At 37.3% G+C, this 18,740-nt stretch overlaps 1 protein-coding gene across 2 annotated transcripts in view; it reads left to right on the forward strand.

Annotated features, from left to right (window-relative positions):
- The first annotated feature begins 6,231 nt into the window (after positions 1 to 6,231).
- The window catches only part of LOC124357530 (ets DNA-binding protein pokkuri), a 44,102-nt gene continuing 31,593 nt past the window's right edge, over positions 6,232 to 18,740 (forward strand). For both annotated transcript variants that reach the window (XM_046809416.1, XM_046809415.1), the window contains exon 1: positions 6,232 to 6,605. The gene's annotated coding sequence lies outside the window, so the exon portion shown is untranslated. The remainder of the gene's footprint in view (positions 6,606 to 18,740) is intronic.

The following is an 18,740-nucleotide window of genomic DNA, read 5'->3' on the forward strand; positions in this document are numbered from 1 at the left end:
TCGGGGAACACAGGAACCTTGATATGTGATAGTGGCACTTCCCCAACGCCCACTTATAAGTAGATTGTTGGTACTTCCTCTGACAGCCATGTGCTTGGTTTTTACGTCACCGCGTGATAATTCCATGATCGTGGCATAACGGTTTACGCTCCAATGGTTTCTAAATACAGCGGTTTGCAGCCAGTGCTAATTTTTCATTCCTCAGGTTTGAGTGGATTTGAGTGAATGCAAAGTGTCAAGAGGAATTAAATTCTCTGAAATGGACATGGTGGTGTGCTACACATACTTCTTGCCGCACGATCACTCTTGGGGGTTCCATTAGTATTATCATTATACATCGGCAAAATATAAAAATTATCTTGTGCCTTGTTAATGAAAGGAAGAGCTAAGCCATACGTTTGTGAACTGATCCTGATCTTTAATGTTGATTATCAATACATCTAAAACTTTTGAGCATATCCTCCTTGACCTGTAGTGCTGGCATCCAAGAGGTAACTACTGGAAGCTCGATCTCTGGAGAATGTCAAACCAGGCTGAGAGCTACCATTCTTCAACTCCTGGAAGAAACCAGTTTTAAACTCCCTATCTAGAAATAATTTGGGTTGGTTCAACGAGTCGTAAGGTTGACATGCCTCAGCCTCAGAGCTATTCATATTTTCAATCAGTTAAACAATCAATACAATAGTTCAAGTCTTGTTTTAGGGCATTTGCATTACCTGAACACACAGCTTCCAATTCATTCTCACCAATGAGTTACTTGGCAAAAATAGGGAGCTTTGTTGAAGATGAAATTCTCCTGTTGATCTAAATACATTTTTTGGACTTGGCCTATAGTGAACTTTTCCAACTAGTTCCAATCAACACGTATTACTGACAGCCAGCTCGAGTTTCTGTAGAGAGATAAATGACGCGATGAACTCGCCCTACTTACATATACTCATACACGTCCTGTTGCCAAAGACCGCCCGGAGGCGGTGGGTGGCTGCAAGGAAGTGAGCAGTTTGCTGTACTTGACGTCATCACAATATAACGGAAATGACAAAACTACCTACTTCCGGTGAGGCTACTTGCGCAATTCTATTCAACTACTTGATTAACTAAGTGATCTTTTCAGAGGGGTTTGGCGAGCCGCTACTGCTCTCGACCTCGGCACCATCTTGGTTATTGTAGAGCATAGGCGCTCAAATTTCACTCTCCGATAAATTCCAATCAACAACATTAACAGTTTTTTTATAATTTTGTACACATATACAATAAAGCATTTAAACATTCAAACTGTAACCGAAATCTGCACTGTGAAAGTATGAATAATGTTATGTAACGAAAAGAGGATTTGATGGTTCAATACGACGAGATTGCATACTAACCAATACAGTCACATTAACATTAATTTATCGATTAAAGATTGGGTAGTAAATTCGGTAATGTATGAACTGTTGGAATTTTGAGAATATTAATTGGTTTAGAATTGTGAAGAGGATGGGGACACGTAGGGGTACACTATATGGATGGTGACGAAGACAAAGACCTCGGCAAGGAGTGAAGAGAAACAATATACTAGGATAAGAGTTGTAAACAGGAAAAGTTTGGAAGATAAAAGACGTGTAAGAAGTCATAGATTAGTGTAAGACATTGTACCGAGTAGATCAAGTGATGCTTGAAACTGCGAATGATGACAGTGGCGAATCGAATGTGATGTTAACCTGCTGTTGCGATATGGTGGTTAAACTATTTGAAAATTAGAAAATTAAAACAAAAATGTCTAAGTTTATCAATTTTTAGACGATTACGCACATATTATACCAAAGAAAACGTGTTATTTAAGGTAGATTTTGTATTCAGTATCAGCCTATTGCAGATTGTCCTCATGGAAGCACTTACCACAACTTTCTGCTTAACTTCACGAAATATGATCCCTATATACCAAAACCACCCCTCGTTCAAAAGTTATGGCGGCTGTTCAAACATTTACAAAATTCAAAACTCCGTTATTTATGAACTTAGGAAAAAACAAAGTGTTTTAGAATGTTTATAATATCTCCACAACAATTTTTGATTTAAGATTTATTATGATCTAGAACGGTTTTCGAGATATGTATTACGTATAAAACCCATGAGAATAAATTGAATAATTTTTCAGATGTCACAAAATCTACCCGCTTCTTCCACTTTGTGCAGTAGCGTACTTGAATTATACAGCCATTAGAGCAAGTCCGCATTTTACTTAAGATTTACCTAAGTTCCTACTTTTACGTGAACGTAAGCAGAATGTAGAATTACGACTAACACGAATTATATACGTATTTTCTCCTATGTTATGGTTTTCTACGATTTAAAAAATCAATAAAATAGTTGCTTTAAATATAATTATTGTTAATCTAAATATTAATAGAGGTTAATATTTAAGGGAGGATGTAGTGAAACAAAGAGTGTGAACAATTTTACGTACTGGCTTGGTAACTCCCGAACGATTACAGGTAAAGAAATAAAACTTGGTACATCATTACTTCACCTATAAATCTACTTTTTGAAGCAACTAAAATTTTTGGTCATGTTAAGGGGATGGCCCGCAAGGAGTCAGAAGAAAATCTTATTGAGAGCATAGGTCGAGTAGTACATCAAATTAAAGGGCTTTATTAGTAAAGTACAATGCCGCAAATCCGACCGTAAGGGCAACTTCAAAAATTTATGCTGGTTTAAAGTTTGAAACAGTTTCTTTACCGGGAATTGTTAAGCCCGTGCGGGACTTTTTTACACCCTGTATATAATGTAAGCCCAAAGTAAACTATCCTAACAAGAACGTTGAAATAAAATAATAGTTTTAATTTTTACGTTTGTGAATTTATATTCCACATAAAGGTTTTCAGTTTAGTTTTGTATATTGTCCTAACCAATCTGTTGATCTTGAACCGACTGTAGAAAATCTCAGATAATTACGTACAGATATAAATTTTATCTAACATTAAATTTTAAGGCCAAATGGAATAAGCAATACATTAACATAGTCTTCTAAATTGTCTACGTGTCTGCAACATTGTGAAGGTGGGACCATACTGAGGCAGCTCTTAAGTTCTGAATATTTCAATTAAATTCAGAACACAATCTGCAGCCCGTTTTTTATCGGTAGTACACGTGCTAATTCACGATTCCGAGTAGAACAGTATTCTCACTCAATAAGACTACCATAAATGCGGGGATCCCATCTTTTCGAACTGCTGTTTAATCATTTCATGAGGATTCTTTTTTAGATTTGTTCCATCGTTCTGATCAACACAATCGCATTGCCTTTCTTTTTATTTTTAGGTGCTCCAACACTCTCCACAAATACAGATACACCTCTCAAGCCTGTTAATCAGTGAGTGACCATCTCCCACACTAACGTCCGCAGCGGCTTTGTCAAGATTCCTTCTTTCTTTTCTTTTAAACTCTCTTCTCTCTTCTTTCCTATCTCTTTAATCTACTAGCGTAGCTGGTTTCAGCTCCCTTCTTTCTTTTTCAACATTCTACAGGCGTGATGGTCTCTATAGTGTTCTAGTTTTCTTCTTTTCTCCTTTTCTCCTTCTACATTTTATAGGAGTCTAGAACTCTCTTCTTTCCAATCTCTTCTCTTTCCATTACATAGGCGTGGTGGCCTTTATAGTGTTCTAGTTTTCTTCTTTTCTCCTTCTACATTTTATAGGAGTTTAGAACTCTCTTCTTTCCAATCTCTTCTCTCTTTCCATTACACAGGCGTGATTGGTCTCGGAGATTCGACATCTTTTAAGAACACCTAGGTTTTTACGGATTTCCCTACATTAAACGTTAGTTAACCATAGACATTTCCACGGCTGGTAAAAAATTCAGTTACGTAAACATTCATTCCCACAAATCCCCAAGTCACTGAATCTCGGAGACTCCAGCCAAATATACTGGCCACCGGTCTTCTGTCTCTTACTACTGTCAATCTTACCACTCTGACATGGATTGTACTTCTTTAACTGGAATTACTAAGGAAGCTAGCAATACGATGGGAATAGCCCTTGGAACTTTGACAACAATATGTTTGATACTGAGCGGTAAGCGCTCTCTATCTGTGCATCGCCCCTTCCTTGCACTGCTGACATATTTTGTGTTCTTGTTACAATACGTTTGCTCATATCTGCCCTTACTTTAACGGAACTGGATGCATAACAATAGTTATAAACAACCACTGCGACGACGCTTGCCTGTCAATATTTTTGATTAAACAGTACAAGAAGCGGCGATTTCGTCACCAGATCTGCAACAATTCTGATCCTATAAATGAGCTTGGTATCAGGCCTCACGCTTACGTACTACGAGTAACGGCGATCTTGGTCTCGAAGTCTTTCCGATCTAATCGCTCTTGGATGACCACGTTCATTTGGAGACTGAGACGATCTCAGACAGTCAGAAAGAACTCTGCTTTATCAAGAATACTTGTATGTCCAATGGGATAACCAGAAGGCATTCGCAAAATGCCTTTTAGGTTTAATTCAATATATTTTTATTACTAGATAAAAATAAATAAAGCGGGTTGAAGCTAGCCTATTTGACTAACTGAACGGTGGAGGCGGGCCAGTGAGTCGTGAAACGGTAACTTGAAAACCGAATTGACTAAAAGTCACTAGCTAGCCTTGACTGTTTCTGAGAGGCTTAGTTAATCATCCGCCCGAGGAATTTCCCTGTCACGTCCACCATCACAGTGGTCTCTATGAGGACGGGGCTCGGGAATTCTTTCCTCCTTGCTAATTAGGACGATGCGTTGAGACTTTTATAGGAAATCGAAATTTCCTTCTGTCACTGACTTTCCGTCCATGACTGACTGACTGTTCATGTTCACAATTAGTGTTGGTACCACATTCTCTAATAGCCACCAGGAGTGTATGTACAGGAGACAATCAAAGTAAATAAAACTTTAAACATTGGTTACTTGAATAAAATTTTTATTAATTAAATTATTCTGTCCTGTAAAGCTTTTACGGAGAATCAAAAGTCACAACTAGGCTGGAATACTAAATCTCTCTTTCTTCAAATCAAAACTAGTAATGCCTGTAGTGCCTAATAATCATTATAATCAATAGTTTTAAAAAATTTGGTAGCACTAATGCTAAAGAAATTTAAAGCCATTTTCATTATATTATTTTCTTAGTACTATTTTAGGATGGTGTATAGAAAATATGACAACATGTAATCTCGTTGGCGCTCAACTATACTGAACTGGAGCTTAACTCAGTATTCGCATTGAATTTAACCCTTCCCACCATCATTATGTGTAGAAGACTCGGTTGCTCCGCCGTGCTTTGGGATCGTGGCTAAGACATCATATTATGTACCTGATAAGACAATGAGAATGCCACTTTATCTAGACTACACAGGGTAGCTGCTGGGTAACCAGACTGAGTCCTTTGGAGCCTAAATGTCTCTGATATCGAAATGACGAAAGGAGTTTGCTTCGAACGGTTTCGTCATCGACTTTTTATGAATCTGTTCAGGCAAAAGTAGACTCCAGAGTCCAAGAGTCAAACTGTACCATTGTCAGATTTATGACGCTGCAATAAGTCGAAGGTGAAATAAAGCTGAACTCGATATAGGTTACGCTTTGTATTTATATGGTTATTATAACTATTATAATAGTTCTTGCGTCCATCTCCACATAAGGAAACAATATACTAAAATAGACATTGGTAGAAATAAAACATTTTTTATAATTTTATTTTATGCTTAGTATAATGATTAATTTATTAAAAATTATAGTAATTATAAATAACATGTTTTGTCACTGAGATGGAAGTTCGTAACAGTTCGATTTCGTACAACCAGGAAATTCACCGCATTCGTGAGTAATCGTGCAGAAATTAATTAAAAACAGAGCAACGAACCCAGTTTTCGCAACAATACCGGCACCGGCAACAGCTGATTGCATCGTAGTAATTATATAATTGATGTTATAACCCGCCTCGCGAATTCACACAAGAAACTGTGTCGGCATCTCGTGACGACTCGCCGTAGAAAAACAATATGCTTGGCAACACTCTTGCCTCATTGTATAAAGAATCTCCCATCAGACGCTTCATTAGGCGGAAACTTTTGGAGCTGAATGTACAGAACAGATTCTGATTATGTAGGAGTGCGGAGCTTCCTGCTAAAGGAGTGGGAGGGGGAGGAGGGGAAGCGGACATCCGCCGGCAGGCGACAGTGGCGCTGCGCTAACACGCAGCAGTCAGCGGCGGAAAAACTCACAACTATCAGTCGGCAGTCGCGATCAGTGAGGTCCACCCAGCTGTTGATTCTGAGTATCAGCAGGACTGTTCCGCACTTTTAGGTTAGGCCCGTTGTTGTCTGGTTGTCGATCAAAATCTGTCCAATAGATTATCAACAGGCCTAAAACCACAAAAACAATGTTTGCCGAACGGACTAGTCCCTCTTTGTTACAATAACAAGAAGTGTCAAGTGAATTAAATTTTAAAACGATTGTGAGTGCGTGATAGTGGTGTGACTTGTTCCAACTTTGTGGTGCTGTTCTCATCTGTCTGGAATTGTGAAATTACTATCATCTGTGCTATTTTATTGGATTTGCCTGTGATTACAACAGAACCCGCTGAAAGGTAAGTTAAAAGTAAAATATTTAGTTTCTTTGTGAAGATAACGTATCTAATGATAGCAAATAGTACACAAGTACAATAATTTTAAATTATTTTCATCTTGTTAGGTAATTCTGTTTAGCCTCTATGAAGCAGATCATAAATTTAATACACCATGTCAAGAGTAAATTTTCACTTGGCTTATTTATATGGCATTATGATGAATTATGTGACATTAACTTAGACATGGTCTGGCCAATACAGAGTAGAGTAATAATTGTTTAACCTTTAGTTGTAGACCACTTTATAATAACAGTTCTTCCTAAATGAAGATATGCATAGCCTAGTTAAATTATTTTGGGTAATTCCCATAAGCTAATGCACTACTAGTAAGTTGTACTTGAAACTTAGCACAAGATTACAGAAAGTAAGTACTAGGTCAGTGATTTTACAATTTGAATCTGTTTGTTCCAACTTATAAAATATGATGGATGTATAAAATAAATGATACAGTATGAATCTACAACTTAAAAATATGCTGCTAAGGCTTTTTTATTGATAGTATAATTCCCCTACATAGATAGAACAGCAACTTATCATAATTAAAAAAAAATAATCAGTCTAAATCCACCCTCTTAATTGTCTATCAATTTATTATTTATTTTTAAGATTCTAGATTGTAAGTTAGTATCATAGTTATTAGGTTAGCCTACATCTGTCACTGTCACAAATTAAATCACATAAGTTGCATAATTAATTTGCCAAGGTTTGTAGTGCCTCTTGGATGTTTACAAAGTGTAATTAATTAATGTTATGTATTTCAAATTCCAATCATTAGAAGTATTGATTATATCAGAATTGATTTGTGTTATCACTGATATGTTTCTATGAAACCATTAGTATTTTACATTCAGCGTTTATCAAAAAGGTCTTCATGGAATTATTGCCAAAACGTTTTTGAGTACAAATTATTTTGAAATATACATTTTCAGTTGTATTTTATTTTTAACAAAGTAGAATACAATCACTCCTGCATATGCCATAATCACATTCTAATCATGTTTCATTAATTCCTCTGGGCAAGAACCTCTGAACACAAAAATATGTGAGGAATAAATAAAACCTCATCCAATTGTATTGATGCATGGTTGAAATAATCTGCTTCAGGCAAGCCGAAAATAAAACCATATCTAATAGTAGATCAAAATGCACTTCCCGTATTCAAACTATCTCCCAGATAGATATTTTTACTAACGTTAAGGAATAATAGTGCGGTAATATTCCTGGTGCTGATAAGATTTTACTTAAACGGAGTTTAAATTTCATAGATTATCCCATCCTATTTTAATCAATTGTCGCTCAGATTTCTGCATTTGTATAACATCAAAACTAGCGATATTGAGTTATTGAATTGAATTACTTTCGTCTAGGCTATGTACAATTCCACGCTATCGCGTGCGCGAATTTTTGTTGACATCGGCATTCACAGTAATCGCTTGTCTATTTTGTTATTACTTAAAATACATACATTTTGCTGTTCTTTTTTTTATCAAGGTAGTTATACTTGCAAAAGCGCTGTCAATATAATTTTTGTCCTCACAGGATTGGTCGTTGATAATTCCTGTGGAGAATTAGGCTTAATTACTCTTGTAAGTGATATTAATAAATAGTTGAGAGTAGTTATGCAGTACTAGCATTGCCTGTTGTATATTTTTTTATGTATTTCTCCAAGATCAGTCAGCCTCTTCCTTCCGCTGTCCACGATCGAGTCGTGTCGTGTATAGAGGAAGGGATGGTGATGGGGAGTAAGGCTCGCTCCTCACACGGTGGGTGATCAGGTGATCAGTGTAGGTATTGTGTAGTGGGCCCACCTGTAGACAAATCCGAGCCGACAACAGGTAGGGGAGGGGGAGAGGGATACAAGAATGTACAGTCTGCGCCAGAAGCAGCTCGCCGCGTCGTTGCATCTCCGACAGGCCCCTGGCGTTTGGGTTTTTTACAACTTTTATTTAGGATCTCCCCCTTCCACCACCCCTAACATGTGTCCTGTCTGGTGACCCGCTCCGGGATTTGATTGCGCTGTTATTATACACAAGGCCTCGCCCGGTCTGGTCCGTGGAAGGGGGAGGAAGATTTACCATCTGTTAATGTTTACTGGATGCCAAGCGAGATTAGGCCTACTCAAGCTAGCACCAGTGTCTGCGCACGTTTGCTCTAGCCCAATATTTGTGGAACATAACTCCAGTATGCAGCCAACAGAAAGAGGATTATCCGTTTGTTTCGTTTATTTAAAAGTTCTTTCAGAGGTATTTATGAGATTACAAATAGAAGTGTCCACACAACGTCTAAAGCTTTTTAATTCTCAGTGTCATTTATTATCTGAAAGGAAAATAAATTATGCAGTACATGCCATTTTCGCCGCTCCGCTTCGTGTTTCATGTATTTCTGTCCTAACAATACGTCTCCTTGGAATCTGAACCCGGTTAAGATTCGTGAATGTTTAGAGGTTAACCGCTCCTGGGCCTTTGTCTTTACTTTCTCTAGGCAAACTTGAAGCCAAATGTTCTACTACTAATGGCTAATATTTTTTTTAAACAGATAAACGTATGAATTATTTGTGACGATTAAATAGTTAGTAAAGCCATGGTATGAAGATAAGTAACGCTTGCAACTAAGGCATGTGAAACCAAGAAATTCTTGTCACAACCGTTATATACGTCTTTAATTTTTTACACCTTAAATCCGATGCACAAGGAATTTGAACATAACAGTACAACAATATATCAGGAAAGATGTAAATCAAGTGTATTTGGTCGTAATCTAAATGTAATCTACGCATTAATTGACAAAAGTCCTAATAACAACTCGTAATGCTGATATTCGTAAGTATCGTGGTTTGGTTTAAAATGAATATGGAAAATACGTGTGAGTGAGGGGAATAACGGGCGAACCGTTGAATAATGTTTAGTCCTGATTCTTGTCATGTTTACAATATTCATATCTTTCCCCCAAACAATAGAAAGTTACTAAGCTACTTGAAAAAGGCCCCTTGTCATCCAAAAGGTTAATGTAGATGGTCAGGTAACATAGGATGACTGCGCTTGCAATACTCCTATCAAAATGTAGGTACAAACCAACCAACCGCCCTCATGATCCAATGTAACAATCTCCTGCTTTACGAAATCATGTAGATTAGCCAATCTTAGCGTTAGACGTTTGAGTTTGCTGATTTGATGACTTTGGAGCCCAAAACGGCATTTTATGTCTCTTTAACTGTCAACGAGGAACATGTGTTGTTGGTTGTATGAAGTGGAGCGCAATGGAAACCGGAGCTAGAGCTGGATTGTGTCTGATAACAGTTCTGGATAACGTTCAGTCAGCCTCACAGATGACTTATTGGTCACATTCATCCACTCATTTTAGTTACCCAGGTTAGCTAGTATTTACTGCATTGTTGTGCCTGGGACCACCGATCTCATTAGTTGGCGGTCGCTGGTTGTGAATGAATACACACAGTGAATTGTATAGAAGCTTGTTTTAGGACTATCCATCCACCCCCTGATAGAAAATAGAATATAGGAGAATAGGTTTTGCTGCTAAAATTGCAAGAAGGCGTGTGGTTGTAAAGTTGCAACATTTTAATGGTTTCATTTGAACGCTTGATACATTTGAATAAGTGGGGTTGTGTTTTATCTGGTAGTGTCTTTTCAGAGTTTATTACAACAACTCAGGAGATACATGAGGACATATCCAAGAAACCGTGTATACATGATGTGTAACTGCGTGCTACACTTAGTCAGATTTAATCTGCCGTAGTTGATAGCTCAACGACTGTCACTATCATCAGAGGAGCACTTCACCTCAATTGTTGTGTAAATGTTCGAGGAAGTTGTTTCACCTTATAGGGAAATTTCATGAGCCGACAGCGATAACGCGCAGTTTTCCCAACAAGTCGATTATGTAATTCCTATTGTTAGGTCTGACCCATTTCGTTAAACGATAGCATTTGGAAATTCATAGTAAATGATAGTGTAGGCAGTGTGAAACTTAAAGCACAAGGTAAATACCAATTTACAGACGTAAGATCTGATTTTGTCTATCTATCGTCTATAAAAATCTCAAATCATTTTCTAATTTTGTAAATGTCACTGAAACAAGAACTTAAATTCGTGCCCCCAAAACTAGAATATAAAAATGAAAATTCCACAACCGTTCATTAAATTGAAGACTCAGAGCAATTTGAAAAAAAAAATAAAATAGTACTATAATTGTGGAGTTGTTGCCGGATGATGAAACCTTTAGTTTATAAAGGCCTCATCCAAAAAATGAACTATATTAGAAAAGTATTTTTTTTTTTTTTTTAACGTTCAAGTATATTAAATGATTTAGTAGCCTTTAGTTCTCACATAGGAAATATAACAATACTTTTAAAATAAAAAATGTTTGAATTTCATCATCGATTATGGTGTAAACTAAATATGTTTTTTTTTTTTAGTTTAATTAACATGGTTTGTTTCTCACAAAATCTGAAATTATTTTAAACTTTAATTAAGTATAGCTGAACGAGACTAAATATCAATGAATCAGCTAATAAAAAAAGAACATGTCCCTTAGTGGGATATTTGGTTCATCTCCCTTTCCAGATTTTCCACAGTGTGTTAACTTTTTATCATGCCTACAAAGTTTGAGTGATATATAATGAAAAGGGCTTTAAACATTTGTCAAACCAAGTGTTTTCGCATCGTAATAAGTAAGGCGATATAAGATATTTAGGTACGGAATCTTAATACAACGATAGGAAGTCAACTTTGGGGTTTTGCGTAAATATAGCTCCTGAAAAAACCAAATCAGAATTTTTTAAATTAAAAATTGATTTAATTAAATTATGCATGTGCTACACCGCATGAAGCAACACCAAGAAGCAATATCTAGTTGGTTACTGGACATTTCGCGCTGATCCCCTAATCAGAATGTTCATCCCGGACCCACCGAGTTTTAAGCACAAAGAAACACAGGAGTCGGTGTGGTACGTATGTTAATGTGTTGGCAGCAGTAGCGCCTTTGTCCCTGGCCAGTGGCGGCAGCGACAGCGGCACGTGAGGCGAGGGCCGGTGACGGGTATGCTATGCTCGGAAGCGCCGACCGCGGACCAGGAAGCCATAATGCCAAGGTCCGCGATCTCGGTGCCCCCGCCGCGCCCCGCTTCTGTCTTCCTGATAGACGCCCTCGCGTTCAACATTCACTTCGTATTTAAGTTTTTGTATACTTTTACTAGTCATTTAATTATTAATTGAATGCCAGAACTGCATTATCGTTCAAATTAAAATTATATCGCTTCAGTTGTGCTGAGAGTTGCGGTGTTGAATCGCATATTTAGTACAGCATATACTTTTCCTAGAAATAGAAACCTTAAAACGTGTGTGTATGTCGTTATTTTTGATACCCTGTAATTATAATATCATTTATGACGTTTAGAACAGAACAGTTGTGACTTGTATAGGACGAGTTATTGTATCTACTGAGTAGGCGTGTGTTACGCAAAGCTATCGATAATGTGTCATGTGTCAGGATAGTAGCCGACCTACTACAGTATACACTTGACGTGTCCGCCACATGTCGCATAGCAACACTGAAATACCGTATTTACTTCCGCCTTCACCACACCCGTATTGATCTCATCAGTGTTTTGCAATATTATTGTGGTTATTGAAATTCCCGCACTGAGATATAAGCTGTCCTATTGAAAATTAACATTTCGCTGCTACATCATCACTGTTGCGACGCTAAAAAGAATGATTAACACACCTGTATGATCTGTATTGTGCCAAGAGACCTCTTTGTAGTGTGAGAATTGTGATGTACAGTGCCATTATTTTCTTACAATTAAATGGATTATTTAAAAGGTAGCTACGAAAATTTTATTTTCTTATAGAACCATCCAATAATTTGATTTAGCTCAGTCCTAATCTAACCTAAGGAAGAAGGAAGGCTTTCTTTTGGTTTTTTTTAAGTAATCTACATTGTTCATCATTTGAATCATAATCAGTTTGTCTTGTAATTTCTTCAATAAATGGACTCCAAATAATTAAAAATTGTTAATTTCCGTGATAATAAACGTAAAACATTTTTGTTTGTTTTTATTTAAATACAACCAGATCTTAAAGTGGGGGGGAGGTCGGTAATTAACTCTTAGCTTGTTATTGCGTTCTATTTGTCCTATACAATGGCAGCTAATTATTAACCTGGATCTCTATTCGATTAGCTGTTCCGTCCAAACGAAAGCCGCGAGCTGCGAAGCGACTCAGAGGCCCTTGCTAGGGAAGTGGCACCTTATCAGCGCTTATCACTGTTGACGTCATGCCTTAGCTGCTTCCTCGAATAAACGAGAGCTGATATCCGCATCTAGCTATACCGTGTGTGAGTCAGGGCGAGGGCGGTTTTCATGTTCTTGAAGTGCATTGATGATCCAGTTAATTTACAATGTATTTATTGCTTTGTTCACATGATAAGCCGTTTCCGTTTGTGCAACACGTTTTGCAGGATCACACTTAACCCTTTACAGGTTATTGCCACCTAATCTGTATGCACACATATTTTTTGTGCATTTTCAGTTAACGCACAGTGGCCAATATTTTAAAGTTCCTTTAGTCAATAAAAACTACGCATTTCGGTATAATATAACTTTTCAAGTTAATGTATTCTCCTTCTTGAAAATTAAATTTAGTTTTAGCCCGCTTTTTATGTAAAATCCCCGCCAGAATCATCAGAGTCCATTCTGGAAAACGGGAATGATAAAAATAGTAAACTGAGCTATACTGAAATTTTATGATAACATTTATATACATTGTATAAATAATTGTTACTTTGAACAGTATAAACTATAATCAATAAACTAAATTGAGCTAACAATTCTTGTTCAAAAAGATCTTTCTAGTGGTTACTTAGACATTTGGAAGGTTAGAGGCTGTATATATTTAGTCTTGTGAGTTGCAAGCCGAAACGTATCTAGTGACCACGGTTATGTATAACTGATCGAAAAAATATTTTTTTAAAGAAAAGTGAAGTTTGTTTATGATTTGTAGATGGAATATATGTGTAAAACAAAATTGAAACTATCATATTATTTTGAGGTTCTATTGTGGAACAATACTTGACTGAAAATAAATAAAATCTTTAAAAAAAGGTGGGTTACAAAGTTTTGTCATATTTCCAATTTCAACATATTTTAACCCTTTAGAGTCAACGTACAATTATAGTAAGCAACTTCATCATTTGGTTCAATTACTGTGTTGCCAAAGTTTCGTGGCTTATAGTTTGGCAAACAAATCAATGTTTCTGTTGTGAGTGTTCAGAAAAATATGTCCCATGATGCAACTGAAATGTTCTCCCTTTTTTGACATTGGCTGAGGCAGCTGATTTCAAGAAAGCTTATTTGAGTATCACCGGTCACGCAATAATGAACTTTATTGTTGGTGGCTAAAATATTAGCCACTGATCGTTAACTGAAAGTGCACCAAAATACAGCTTTTCACAGAGCAAATTATGGCTAAAATATTGACCACCGTGCATTAACTGGAAATACCCAAATTCGACATGAGATATTAAGGGTTAATTTAATTTAAATTATACCACAATTAAATAGCAGTATCATTGCATTTAAGTAGTGTATAACAATAAATTACCCAGACCTGATACAATTCCAGCCATAACGTACTTTCCATTGTTTTAGCGTTATTACTGTTCCTCGAGTGCCAACTGTGAAAATGACATTGTGCAGACAGTTAAAATTGTGACAAGTGTAGCCGAACAATGGCGGGATGTGTGACCGAGTAAACAGCCAGTTTTCCTTATACGTATGCTAACACGCTTGTACACTATGTCGCCCGCGCACAACGAAACTTACAAGAGGAATGTTTGAGACATTCGTTGTTTGTATTAGAACTACGTCCAAAACTCCAGGTATGGTGGAAACCATTTTGTGTGCTTTTAAGCTAACACTGATAATTGTTGCAGTATGCATAAGAGACAATGTTCACATGAACTCAGAATATTTTTATCAGTTTAGTAGACTGGTTTGACAACAAATATATGGATAGTTGAGGTCAGATAATAGCTTCGTAATAATCAGGGACATGTGCGTTAATATTGTACTACACAGTAGGATGGTTAACAAGGGAGAGGTGGCCTAAGGGCAGTTTACTCACGCTACTTTATCAGGAAATCGTCTAAAAAAATAATGTGACTAGTTTGACTTCTTGTGTTTCAGAATATACTACTTAACATTAACTGCAAATAAAACTATGTCAATAAAAACAATGCAAGTTTTGTACGCTTTGCCGTAAATTTAGGTTGCACGGGAGGTAGCACGTGAGTGCATTGCTGCGTTGACCTTTTTAAGCATGTAAGTAAGAAAAATTGTTCGTATTTCGAAAGAAAATGTGTCTAATAAAAGAACAACAAGGAAAATGTAACTTGAATGTATTTATAAGTGAGTAATTAATTGTATTTATAAATTAAAATGGTTTTATCAAGGAATATAGCCGGATGGGGTACAGGGGATAGCAAAATTGTCCCCAGAATTTAGAACACTGCGGCAAACTGCCGCGGCTACGACCTCTCACGTGTTAAGATAATACTATTACTAAACATTTTCAGCACACAGATTCCGAATACAGTATTATGAGGTATTTTTCAATAACTGTACAGGTAGCCAACGAAATTATGGAATAGTACCAAAGATCTTCTAAAAATAAAATCACGTTGATCAGCTGTCTGAATGCATGACTTCAATACAGCAAGCGATCCAACAGAAAATCTATGGTGAACTTTGATCTTTTCTACAACATTGGCTTATCTTTCAAACATTTTCAATCACACAGTGTAAATTTTACTTCCCAAACAGAACAAGCAGCGTATAAACTTTCTTTTAAGGACTCCTTTAGGGACCATTGCTTTCGGCGAGGCAAGGCAACTCAGTAACAAATCCAAGCTTCAGGATAAAATTATAAATTCTGACATTTACTTGTAAACATATTGGTTCTAATATTGTACCCAGTAACTTTTCGAGTTTTCGGGATAGCGTTCAATCTTAAGCTGTGCGTTACCTACCAGATGACCGTATGGTGCAAGTTTGCACCTCTTAAACTTCTTGGTTTAGTTGACAAGTACCTAAAATATAATGAAATCAAAGCATAACAAGAAACAACAACTTATATTTACACAGTTTTTGCAATCTCGCCATAGGGTACATACAAAACTCTCTTTATTAATTTTTAGACATGTAGGCCTATAATATGAAAAATGAACCAACATTTCTAAAGGAGGACAAAAATAAATTAAACGTGTTCTACTTTTAGCATCTATCGAATCTAGGATGGTTTGTTAAATAATGCACAATACTAGATAGCATAGTTATTCTCAATTTAATAGGAGCGTATATATAAAGAAGTGAAATGAAAATAGTTTTAACATATTTTCCAACTTGGAGTGGATTGCGAACTGCAATGCCCAAAAATGTGGCATGATCCAAGGAAAAACAGAAAGCAATGGCGTTCTATAAGAAATCCGACAGCAGACGTAGAAAAATATATAATTATGAACAAAAGATTGTATGATAATGTAAACATGTGCTGTAAACATAGTGCTTCACTTTCCCAAAATTAAGTTAGAATTGGGAAGAACAAGTTTTTCTTATTTTGGGCCAAAGATGTACAATGACCTCCCCGAACCCATTAAAAAGTTATCATGCCCTAGTTTCAAGGAAAATTTAAAAAAATCTTTGGTATAGGCATCGATGTTGTATATTTACGAGTATTTGTTATCTTACTTCTTGTATTTACTCTTAGGCCTAGATAAGTTTGTGTCATTTTTGTATTTATTTTAGTTTTTAGACGACAATAATTCTGAAAAGCAGTATTGTACTGAGAAGCGCTGGATTAATAAAGGCATTTTTATTTATTTATTTAAACACAGTTATGTATCTAGATAGTCCATTTATGACTAGTAAAGTAAGAAAGTCATAAATGCAGAATACAGTATATGTATGTTGTTGGTGAATATCAATCAGTGATCCGCTCGGCCGCACCGCGCCGACACAAGACAAGTGCCGGTGCCGGTGCCGGATACCATACCGTGAGCTGCTATTCTCGCAATAACGGGCCAGTTTACGGAACTAGAGCCGTATTTTTAGCGGCCCAGCTTCCGTGCGATCGAAATAGCGCCGAGCATCCTCGCAACAAACACATTCCGTATTGTAAGCCTGGACAATCGCGCGGTGGCGGGCCCGCCTACACGTGTTGGGCGCAACGGTACACTCGTGTCGGGGATCTGTGTCTGTAGCAGCGTCACTTGCAGGAGGGTGAACTACGCCTGAACTCGACATTCACGTTGATTCAACTCTTTACACCGTAATTTTGTAATTGGACAGTATTATAAATCACGTTTTAAATTCGCAATGGGGGGAGTCCACGTGTGTTGGGCGCAACGGTACACTCGTGTCGGACGATCTGTGTCTGTAGCAGCGTCACTTGCAGGAGGGTGAACTACGCCTGTACGTTGCATTGGACTACGTCGCAATTAGAACTTCATCACTCGAACTCTGAACATTCACGTTGATTCAACTCTTTACACCGTAATTTTGTAATTGGACAGTATTATAAATCACGTTTTAAATTCGCAATGGGGGGAGTCCACGTGTGTTGGGCGCAACGGTACACTCGTGTCGGGGATCTGTGTCTGTAGCAGCGTCACTTGCAGGAGGGTGAACTACGCCTGAACTCGACATTCACGTTGATTCAACTCTTTACACCGTAATTTTGTAATTGGACAGTATTATAAATCACGTTTTAAATTCGCAATGGGGGGAGTCCACGTGTGTTGGGCGCAACGGTACACTCGTGTCGGGGATCTGTGTCTGTAGCAGCGTCACTTGCAGGAGGGTGAACTACGCCTGAACTCAACATTCACGTTGATTCAACTCTTTACACCGTAATTTTGTAATTGGACAGTATTATAAATCACGTTTTAAATTCGCAATGGGGGGAGTCCACGTGTGTTGGGCGCAACGGTACACTCGTGTCGGGGATCTGTGTCTGTAGCAGCGTCACTTGCAGGAGGGTGAACTACGCCTGAACTCGACATTCACGTTGATTCAACTCTTTACACCGTAATTTTGTAATTGGACAGTATTATAAATCACGTTTTAAATTCGCAATGGGGGGAGTCCACGTGTGTTGGGCGCAACGGTACACTCGTGTCGGGGATCTGTGTCTGTAGCAGCGTCACTTGCAGGAGGGTGAACTACGCCTGAACTCGACATTCACGTTGATTCAACTCTTTACACCGTAATTTTGTAATTGGACAGTATTATAAATCACGTTTTAAATTCGCAATGGGGGGAGTCCACGTGTGTTGGAAAGCAACGTGTAAATTCCTCGAAACAGACTCGTAATTTTCTTTTTCTGACTGTTGTTAATAAAGATACGTTTTATCTCAAAATTCTTTCTTACAGAGACCAATATTATAAATCTAGAAATTGATACAATAATTTTCTATATTATAATTAAAGTTTTGAAGAAAGAAGTCGTGTCCGAATGCCGATAATAGTAAATAATCAGTAGCGAAATAGACACAAATTTGTACAGGAAGCGTAAATTTATGTACAGACGCAAATATCCTGGTATTACTGATATTTTTGTATCTCCGTAAAAAACTGATTACATTATTATAGCCTATCTCTCCAATTATATTCAATGCAATAGATTTTACGATCTCGTAAACTCAAATGTAATTCAACTGTATTTCATATAAAAGTCGGTAAGAAAGCCCTGTCCCCAAAAATGATGGGGAGGGGGAGGGCATCGCGTCCACTCCCAAGATACAAAATTCGTATTCTGGCATCATATAAAACATTTGAAGAAACAATGCAGTGAATAAGTGCCGTATGGAGATATTTGGGCGTTGAGCTACAGTTTCTCGAGGTGTGCACAAGTAATTGTATCGTGAAGATGACCAACTGTAAGGAAAACTGGCACGAGATGAAGTGGTGGGAGGCTGATGACTTATGTAACACTGTAAGTAAACATGTAACTGACACGTAACACGAGGAACGCCGGCGGTAAAACGACTGATTGATGGACAATGATCCATGTAACCGTTGAC

Source organism: Homalodisca vitripennis, chromosome 3 (genome assembly GCF_021130785.1).
Source record: "Homalodisca vitripennis isolate AUS2020 chromosome 3, UT_GWSS_2.1, whole genome shotgun sequence".
In the NCBI taxonomy this organism is placed as follows: domain Eukaryota; kingdom Metazoa; phylum Arthropoda; class Insecta; order Hemiptera; family Cicadellidae; genus Homalodisca; species Homalodisca vitripennis.